The following is a 10,003-nucleotide window of genomic DNA, read 5'->3' as shown; positions in this document are numbered from 1 at the left end:
TCTCCCCGGGCAGGCAGGGTACGGGTAGCGGGGCCGGGATCGGGATCGCCGCGGGCGGCAGCAGCAGCCGTCCCGGACGGGCGCTGGGGCTGAGCCCGGCGCTGCCGCTCCCATTCCGTTCCGGCGGCCGCGGCACTCTGGACACGGTCCCGCTGTGGGCGCGGGGAGCCGGGGCTCTGCCGGTAACCGCGCCCGGAAGAACGGCGGCGGGATCTCCCCGTGTAGACGCTGCATCGCGGCTGGACCCGGCCGGGGCGCGGGGAGCGCCGTGCCAGCCCTGGGAGCCCCAAATCCCGCCGCTCCCGGTGCCCCCGTCCCGCAGAGGCCCCGCAGCCCTGAGCGCGGAGCGGCGCCCGGCTCCCCGTTCCCGTGCGCGCACAGCCCCGGGGCTGCTGCCCGCGCACCCCTGCTGGAGGTGTGCTGAAGGCAGGGATGTGCACCCTTTGCTGAGGGAAAAGAACTTGCAGAGGCCACTGCTGAGGCCCTGAAAGGAGCTGAGCTGCTGCAGGGAGAGATGTCCTCCCGTGGGCACGGGGAGCTGCCTTGGCACGGGACGGGAGCGCCCCTGGCCCTGCCTTCTCCTGCTTGAAAATATCACCTGGAGCCCCGGCTCAGGGGGGCTAAATCAGCTGAACTCCGGGCAGCTCTGTCAGCTGCCCCCAGGGACATGGGTGGGGCTGGGGGATGAGGGCTTTAAATAGCCAATTCTTTGGAGCAGATGCCTGTCCCTGTTCCGATGCTGCTGAGCTTCCTTGGACGCTCTGCCCGTTCCTGGCACAGCTGGCGTTCAAGGGGCAGCTCTGCACGGGAATATCCACCCTCCGTGAGGCACTGTGAGGGTATGGCAGCAGGAACTGAGCAGGGAATTGGGGGCTGTGGGATAATTCACGGGAACTAGAAAGCTGACAGTGGGCCCCGAGTCTGGGCGCTGCACAGAGAACAATCTTTGTGCTGCCCTGTCACCTTTTTCTTCTGGTTCTTTTTTTTTTTTTTTTCTTTCAGGTGCTGGACTTGCCTCTGTGGATGTGCGCTGAGCTCTCACTGCAGGGGACTGTGAGGCCTGACTGGCTGTGAGTTTGTGTTCTTCTCACAGGAGAATCAGAAATGATCATTAATTAGACCACAGAAATCTTTTCTGAAACCTTTCCCCTTTCCTGCCCTTTGCTGGTAAGTCTTTTCTTTCTGCCTTTAACTCTACAGCTGTTCCCTGATGTCATTGCCCCAGTCTCACTTCTGTGCAGCTCCTAGCTGGGGAAAGCTCATAATAGAGCTGGTAACAAGTAAGCACTTGTTTCTACACTTCTTTTTCCAAAACTTTCACCAGAACTTAATTTCACTAGTTAGGAAGCATGGTGAGGGGTGCAGGAGGAGCAGGAATAGGGGAGGGAAGCCTTGAGCACTGCAGGCTACAAAGATCTGCGTTTATCAATTTGATTTAGTCCTGCTGTGTTAAGGATACATAAATAGGCAAAATCCAAGGCACGGGGTGAAGTTCCTGTGACAATGCTACTGTGTGTTTATCGTGAATTACTCAGTGTGCCCCATTTCCCTTTAATAAGTGCTCTGATACCCCTGTAGAAACAAACACAACATGGGTGGGACAGTGCACCTCACAACTCCACAAAGAGTGGCACCTCTACCTCGTATGGCAATGCCATTTTAGTACAGCCCAACTGTCTCACAGCAGAGGGCTGAAGGCCCCTGGGAAAACAATTCTGGCACGCCCCTGAGCCCTTCCCCGGCTCTGTGGGGTGCCCCTGAGCCCTTCCCCGGCTCTGTGTGCCCCAGCTGCCCTGTCACCTCACCCCATGGGCACACTGCTCCCTGCAGCACACACACACTGCTGCCTTCCTGGCAGCTCCCAGGCACCTACCAGCCACGTGTTGGACGGGATCAGGAGGGAAAACAGCCCTTCTGCAGCCATTTTCTGGGCAGCTGGCAGTGATTCACGCACAAGGGGCATGGATACCATCAGTGGGTTCCCCTCAAAGTCTGTCCACATCCAGCAGCACATGGTAGTATTCACCATCTGCATCAGTGACACGCACAGGGAGTTAGGGAGGAGAACTCCTTAGTTCAGCAGGAAGCAGCAGGGCAGGAGAGGGGAGAGGGGCTCGCTGGGATGGGATGGGAAGTCACAGTGAGCCTGGCAAATGGCCCCTGCAGTGTGCAGGAGAGGCTGTGCAAGGAGAATGGCAAAGTGTAACTCAGAATGGCAATTATTAGTAGAGTTTTGGTTGGAAAGGGCATGAAAAATACCCTCACCTGGACAAGAGTTATTTCACTCTGTGATGTATTGACAGGAGTGCCCAAATCCCAGCTGGAGTAACCCTTGTGATGCCATCAGCATTGGGAATGTCTGGCTCTGAGAGTTCTCTATGTGGCAGGAGGTCCCAACTTCAGGGAAATAGTGGGGCCCTTGGAAAGGCAGGAGAGGGAATCCTCAAAGGCCTGAGAGCCTGGTTTCTGACAGAGAACTGTAGTGGTGGGAAGACTCAAAGTTCTGAAACTTTTGAAGGTGTTGAGACTTTTGAAAATACTCTTCAAAAAGAATGAATTTGTTATCCATGTGCACTTGGGATCAGGCAGAGAATCCTGAGCTGCAGTTCCCGGTGGAGTGGTTCATGCCAGACCCTTGTAGCCCTGGAACAGCATTTTTGATGTGAAGTCCCTGTAAGACTCTGAGAAGAAACTTAGACTGAGATTTGTTGGTGTCGCTGCACGCTCTGAGGGTAGAGAGGGCCAAGAGCTGACACACTGTCAGTCATTTCCAGCTGTGTTACCTGTGATTTCACACAGAACTGGCACTGTGGTTTGTGGCTGCTGGTGTCAAGGTGACCAAGAAGTCTGTAGAAGGGGATTCCAGTGGAGGGGTTGGAAAGGCAAAGGGCTGTGCTGGGTGCCCCCACTTTGGCAGCAGCTCTGGGGTCTCAGGCTGGCAGCCCTCCTCAGCTTTTCCAAAAGGGATAAATCACTTTAATGTGTGAAGGGAAATAAAGTAGTATTTTACTGTTAAATTAACTTATAGATCAAATGTCTTGCAATGTGCTCGCAGTCCTTCAGAATTTTCTCCAGGTAACATTTGCTGAAGGACACCTTTCAGATCCCAGTCCCCCTTAAAGCAGCTTGGGATGCTCAAACTTAGAGGGCTTTTCCAGTTGTAGGAACAAGGAAAATGCAGTCTGACTGCTGCTGCCCAGCTCCTGACGCAGAGGAGTGTCTGTAGCAGCAGAGGGTGGCAGCCCAGGGTGACCAGCACCTTGCCATTGCAGGTGGCACCCGGGTGGGTCTGGAGCGTTGTCTTCTGGTTGCAACCCCATTGTTTTGTTGTGATCTCGCGTTCAGGATCCTGGGAGGAGCAGCTGTCTGGAGGCAGGGAAGGGCAGTCCCAGCATGGTCCTGTAGAAGCTTTCTTGTCATCCTCCTGGTGCTCCTCAGAGCTGTAGATGGAAAGAAGTGGGCTGTGCTGTGCCACTGCCAGCATCTCCACTGCCCCTTGCTGGGTGATTCTCTTGCACCAAAGCAGGACAGTTCTGCCCCCTTCACCTTCTCATTAAATCAGAGTCTAGGAAAAATGTTACTCCCTCCAGATTTAGAAGTGTGATACCTCAGCTGTCTGTGCAGAATTTCCAAACAGTAACTTGGGGTGTCATTGCCAAAAACTTTGGGTTCCTTTACCCACCAGGCCGTGTCTCCAATCCCAGCCCACGTTCCAATGAACGTGTCACTCACTCCTGCAGACGTTGCCATCAAAGCAGTGCAGATTCCCTGGGTTCTGGGGTGCTTCTGTGTTTTTGAGTGGATGTTTTCAGCTTAACAGTGTGTTGGGGCTGGGGAGGGTGGGGAGACACAAGCCTTTGCTAACCCTGACAGAGCTGAGCAGTGCTAGGGAGAGAAAAACCAAGAGAAATTCACGGTGTGGTAGCAGAGAAGCCGTGGGATCATTTCTTTTGTTATTTGCAGATAAGAAAATGACCCAGTGGGAAGAGCCCAGGCTGCAGAACCCAGCCATCATCACAGGCCCAGTAAGTAGAGCTGTGGGATCCTGCAGGAAATGCCTGACTGGGGCACAGCTGAATGAGCAGCAGCCCCTGCCTGCTCCTGGGCTCAGGGGTGGGCAGCCTGGGAAGCAGGAGCTCTCTGCCCACATCTAAGGCAGGGGAAGCTGGGGATGTCACAGCAGGCTCTGGGCAGCCTCCCTGCTTGCTCAGGGTTTGGGGATGCCTAAGGGGAAGTGCCCCTGTTTGCCTTACCTGGGTCATTCCTGGCAGTAGCGTTTCACTGGGCTGGCACATTGTTCTATTTATTTGAGGATCTCTGGACCATAAAGAGCTGTTTGCACTTGGGAGGAGAGAGGTGGGCCCATGTGGATTCAAAGTGGGGAAAAAAAGGCTCTGTGTGTAAATTCACCTTTAGCAGCGTGTCCATGGAGTGTATCTGTAATTAAATTGGTACCTGTACTTGCCTTTGTACACCTTGCTGTCTTTTGCTGTGAATAAAAACATTCATTCAATAAAGTTAAGTCGCCCCTAGTCAAGATACCCCACGTCTTCCCCTTGGCTCCTGTCTTTCTTTTTCATATTTGCTGTAGCATTAACTCTATTTCTTTTTCTCTCTATTTCTTTTCTTTTTCTCTGGATTTCTTTTTCTCTCTATTTCTGTCTGACTCTATTTCTCTTTCCCTGTTTCTAGTAGTCTCTAACTCTGGTTTTTTTTCTTTTTCACTCTTTCTTTTTTTTTTCTCTCTAACCTTTTTCTAACTTTCTTTTCCTTTCTAGCTGTACAATTTAAAAAACAGCAGTACAAATTTTCAGGCTCCTTGCAAGTAAAAAAAAAAAACCAAAACACCAAAAAACCTTATGTTATTATTTAAATAAAATTAGTTTACACCTCAGGAGCCTGAAATTTTCTACTGCTGCACCAGACATACATATTTTTTCTCCTTTTTCATATATGCCAGGTAGGGCCCCTCATTAATACTCCAGATGGCAGTGACTAATAATTACCTTGATTGAACATTACATGCCTACTCTGGAGTACTAATGAAAGTAGTTATTAGTTAGTTGGGCAGTTAATTCAATATTTAGCTAACTAGCCAATTTCTCGGTGCACCACCACGCCTGTCACTCACCCAAAGATCCACTTCTCACACAAGCCCAGCCCGTCACAACCCCAGCCCCGGTCCCTCGACACGTGGGGGCCCCAGGGTGTCACCTGCACATCACGGCATCTCCTGTGCCCGAGCGCCTCCGGAGGGACCCTGAGGCCATCCCCAGCGCTGATCCCATCCCTCCCGAGGGACCCTGAGGGCCATCCCCAGCGCTGACCCGTCCTTCCCGAGGGACCCTGAGGCCATCCCCAGCGCTGACCCTGTCCCTCCCGAGGGACCCTGAGGCCATCCCCAGCGCTGATCCTGTCCCTCCCGTGTCCGTCCCCCTGGGACGCTCCCCCAGCCCCGCCCCAGCCCCGCGCCCCAGCCCTGGCTGCGCACCCGCCTCTAACGCCGCCTTGTGGGCACAGCGCGGTACTGCAGCCGCTGCCGAGCACTGCCGGAGCGCCGGCTCGGGGGTGGCTGCAGTACCGCGCTCTGCCCACAAGGCGGCAGCACTGCCGCCCTTCCCACGCTCGCAGCCGCGGCCGCTCTCGCAGCCCGAACTCGGCGTCACCCTCCCCTCTATTCACACACACCCCCCGCTCCCCGCTCCATCCGGGCAGCGCCGGCGGGGACGCCGCTGCAATCCGGATCTCCGGCGAGGAGAACAGCATTGCTGCCCTGCCGGATTGAGAAATCCGATTCCTTGCAGAGATTGAGGGGACAGGGAGCTGATCCTCAGGCTGGCTTTTGGCAGCGGCAATTGGGTGAGATGGGGAGAGGGGATATTCCCCCGGATCCGTTAAAGCTAGTTCTGCTGGGTTTGGGTATCTCTCTCCAAAAACTGATCCCGCTGAAGGGGGCTTGAGGAAGCAGCGGCATGCCCTGGGGGCTGTGCTGGAACCTCCAGCCCCGGTGAGGAATGCTGGGCAGTGCGGGCTCCGAGGGGACCCGGAACAGGGAACAGCCCCGCTTCGGCCCCGGGAGAGGGGGCGGGCCGCGAGCGATGGCCCCGCCCCAGCCCGGGCAGGACGAGGCGCCGGGGAGGGAGCGGGCGGGGCCGGGCCCGACTCAGGTGCGCGGGGCCCCAGTGCGGCTGCGCGGGCCGGGGCCTATTTCTATGCGGCCGATCCGCTGCCGGCCCGTTCCATTCGGGAACACTCGTGCTGGGATGCGGCGGGATCCTCGTCGGAGCGCTGTGCCAGGGACAGCTCCCGGTTCTGCGCGAATCCTGGGGCGCTCAGGTAGGACCAGGGTCGGGTCTAGGTTTTGGCGGTATTGGCTGGGGGTTCCAGGCGGTGCCGCCTCTCGCCGGGCAGGCAGGGTGCGGGTAGCGGGGCCGGGATCGGGATCGCCGCAGGCAGCAGCAGCAGCCGCCCCGGACGGGCGCTGGGGCTGAGCCCGGCGCTGCCGCTCCCATTCCGTTCCGGCGGCCGCGGCACTCTGGACACGGTCCCGCTGTGGGCGCGGGGAGCCGGGGCTCTGCCGGTAACCGCGCCCGGAAGAACGGCGGCGGGATCTCCCCGTGCAGACGCTGCATCGCGGCTGGAGCCGGCCGGGGCGCGGGGAGCGCCGTGCCAGCCCTGGGAGCCCCAAATCCCGCCGCTCCCGGTGCCCCCGTCCCGCAGAGGCCCCGTAGCCCTGAGCGCGGAGCAGCGCCCGGCTCCCCGTTCCCGTGCGCGCACAGCCCCGGGGCTGCTGCCCGCGCACCCCTGCGGAACGAGCGGGGCTGGGGCGCGGGACGAGCCGCTCGGCGGGGCCGGGCACGGTTCTGCTCGGGCTGTTTCTCATTCACCTGCCAGATGGGATGCTCCCCCTCTCCCTTGCTTTGCAACTCCAAAAAGCTCTGCAATGGCAAAGCCTCTTTTATTAAAATTCGGCTGCGGCTTTTCCTCTTTGCTTCCAGGACACAGGATATACTGGGATTGAGAGGGTTCCTAAAATCCGACTCTCGAGGACACGGCCCGTGGGAGAATTGAACTTACAACCTTGGCACTACCTGGACTGTGCTCCGACTGACTGAGCCCTCTGCATCACGGTATGAAACTCCCAAGGATGGGAATCCTTGGCTCCAGCAAGCTGCACAGAGGCCTCAGTGCCTCCCACTCACTGCCAGCAATACTCCTTGGTGTTTCTGTGTGTCCCAGCTGCGAGGGGCAGGAGGAGGCCAGGAGTCCCCGAAAGGCGTCCGGCACCTCTTGTCCATGGGCCCTCGGGGCAGGGGCTGTGCCTGCAGCGTCCTGCCCGTGCCGAGCGCACGGCCCGGGATGGGCGCTGGGTGCCCGGCCGGCGCTGGCACGGACACGGCTCAAGGGCTGCCCGTGGCTCCCGGGCCAGGGGCTGCTCTGAGCAGGCTCCTGGAGACGCTTCAGCCTGGATACAGGCCACTGACAGCCCAAAAGCAGCCCAAGGAGCAGCTGGCGTGTCCTGGTGATGGTGGCACTGGCTGCGTGCAGAGGGGCTCAGACAGCAATTCCTGGTTCCAGCCTCCCAGAGCTCCCAGGCAGCTGCCAGGTATGTCCTGTCCACCCCAATTCCCTTCCCTTCCCTTCCTGCCTGAGGCCTCGTTCAGCAGCAGCAGCAGCAGCACTAAAGCCAAGGCAATCTTGCCTCACAGCTATTAAATGCCAACCGACAGCCTGCAGAGATGCCTTCAAATCAAAGGTTCAGGTGGGATGAAGTTTTGTTTGGACAAAGGTGGGAGTTTCCAGGGAGCCAGCTGGAAGTGCAGAAGGGATGGAAAGCTTTCCCAGGTGGGTCCCACTGGAGGTGTGCTGGAGGCAGGGATGTGCACCCTTTGCTGAGGGAAAAGAACTTGCAGAGGCCACTGCTGAGGCCCTGAAAGGAGCTGAGCTGCTGCAGGGAGAGATGTCCTCCCGTGGGCACGGGGAGCTGCCTTGGCACGGGACGGGAGCGCCCCCGGCCCTGCCTTCTCCTGCTTGAAAATATCACCTGGAGCCCCGGCTCAGGGGGGCTAAATCAGCTGGACTCCGGGCAGCTCTGTCAGCTGCCCCCAGGGACATGGGTGGGGCTGGGGGATGAGGGCTTTAAATAGCCAATTCTTTGGAACAGATGCCTGTCCCTGTCCCGAAGCTGCTGAGCTTCCTTGGACGCTCTGCCCGTTCCTGGCACAGCTGGCGTTCAAGGGGCAGCTCTGCACAGGAATATCCACCCTCCGTGAGGCACTGTGAGGGTATGGCAGCAGGAACTGAGCAGGGAATTGGGGGCTGTGGGATAATTCACGGGAACTAGAAAGCTGACAGTGGGCCCCGAGTCTGGGCGCTGCACAGAGAACAATCTTTGTGCTGCCCTGTCACCATTTTCTTCTGGTTCTTTTTTTTTTTTTTTTTTTTTTTTTGTCTTTCAGGTGCTGGACTTGCCTTTGTGGATGTGCGCTGAGCTGTCACTGCAGGGGACTGTGAGGCCTGACTGGCTGTGAGTTTGTGTTCTTCTCTCAGGGGAATCAGAAATGATCATTAATTAGACCACAGAAATCTTTTCTGAAACCTTTCCCCTTTCCTGCCCTTTGCTGGTAAGTCTTTTCTTTCTGCCTTTAACTCTACAGCTGTTCCCTGATGTGATTTCCCCTGCCTCACTTCTGTGCAGCTCCTAGCTGGGGAAAACTGGGATAACTTAGAGGGGACAGAGGTGAAACTTTTAGCTGGATTTTTCTAAAATTTTCTAATGATACTGAAATTATTTCCAATTGCCCCAGTGAGGAGAACACCAACTTGCAGGCATCAAAAGCTCCAAACTCGTTTAATTGAGGTAGGTCCAAGGAAAAATCCAGCCATGCCAGGCTGAGGCTGGAGCCTGCTCATAATTCATTATTGGTGTCTGCTGCAGTCTAGGAATAGCTCTCTCATTTGTCACTTGCTTGATCTGCTTTTATATCCCTGATTCAAATGGAGTTAGGCAAACTTCATGTTTGCTATTAGGCTATGAAGAAGCCTATTGTAACCAGCATATGCTTTTCTTAGATGGAAATGTGCATGCAAAATACAAAGATTTTTTTTTCCCCCCCCCTTGAGGTTCAAGTATTTTATCATTTTAATAGCATTCCATTTTCCTGTTGCACTCATTTTTAGAGTGCATCTTTTGTATTAGCTCTGAGTACCATAATTCCTTCCAAATTCCTGTGGCACTATTACCATAACTATGCAATTAGCTACAGCTGGATGTAGCAGAGGTGAACACTAAATAGTTTTGTTGGCAGGAGGCCCAGTGTCTTTTAACCCAGACACCTTCTTTACTGATGCCTGGTTTGTTACTCTGCTTTAGGGAGTATGGGGAACTTCAGATACAAAGAAGAGAATTTAAAAGTTATAATTGTACAAGTTTGTTATGCAAAAAGGTGCTGAAGGTGCTGTGGATCTGTTTTGGATTGTTATTTGTGTTTTGTTAGGTTTTTTGTTTTGTTCTGTGGGGGTTTTTTTTGTTTGTTTTTTGTTTTTTTTTGTGTGTGTGTTGGGTTTTTTTTTTTTTTCCCACCTATCTTTTCCCTAGCTTGAAGAAACTTGAAGAAGGAATTTGGATATATAAAAACAAGCTGAGAAGAGCATCAGTGTGTTCACTGGCAGCACGGGCTGGGATGAGGGCTGAGCAGGACCCAAGCTGCAGCACATCATCCATTCAGCTTTCACCTCCTGTTTTATCACGGCCTTTATGAGACAGATGTGAATCGAGTCCCAGGCCGAGCCGTGCCCGTGCCCCGTTCTGTTGGAGCTGGTGCTTTCCTGACACATTCACCAGCCACACTCTGTAATAAATACTCCTGGGTCTGCTGCTGTTCCTCTTCCTGCTTTATATTCAATTTTCCACCCCTTCTCTCCTCTCTGTCCGCTGTGTCTTTTGTGTTCCTTTCTTGGCCTGTGTGCTCCCCATCCCATTCCCTTTCACTGCTTCACTCTC

The 10,003-nt window shown here is 55.3% G+C and overlaps 1 long non-coding RNA gene across 1 annotated transcript; it reads left to right on the top strand.

Moving 5' to 3' along the window:
* The first annotated feature begins 6,189 nt into the window (after positions 1–6,189).
* LOC130266978 (uncharacterized) lies at positions 6,190–8,184 on the top strand. Its single transcript, XR_008843029.1, has 4 exons — positions 6,190–6,336; positions 6,999–7,130; positions 7,240–7,606; positions 7,710–8,184. It is a non-coding gene; the product is annotated as an uncharacterized LOC130266978 (long non-coding RNA).
* The last annotated feature ends 1,819 nt before the right edge of the window (positions 8,185–10,003 follow it).

Source organism: Oenanthe melanoleuca, unplaced genomic scaffold (genome assembly GCF_029582105.1).
Source record: "Oenanthe melanoleuca isolate GR-GAL-2019-014 unplaced genomic scaffold, OMel1.0 S410, whole genome shotgun sequence".
Taxonomy (NCBI): domain Eukaryota; kingdom Metazoa; phylum Chordata; class Aves; order Passeriformes; family Muscicapidae; genus Oenanthe; species Oenanthe melanoleuca.
This window is presented reverse-complemented; position numbering and strand designations above follow the sequence as displayed.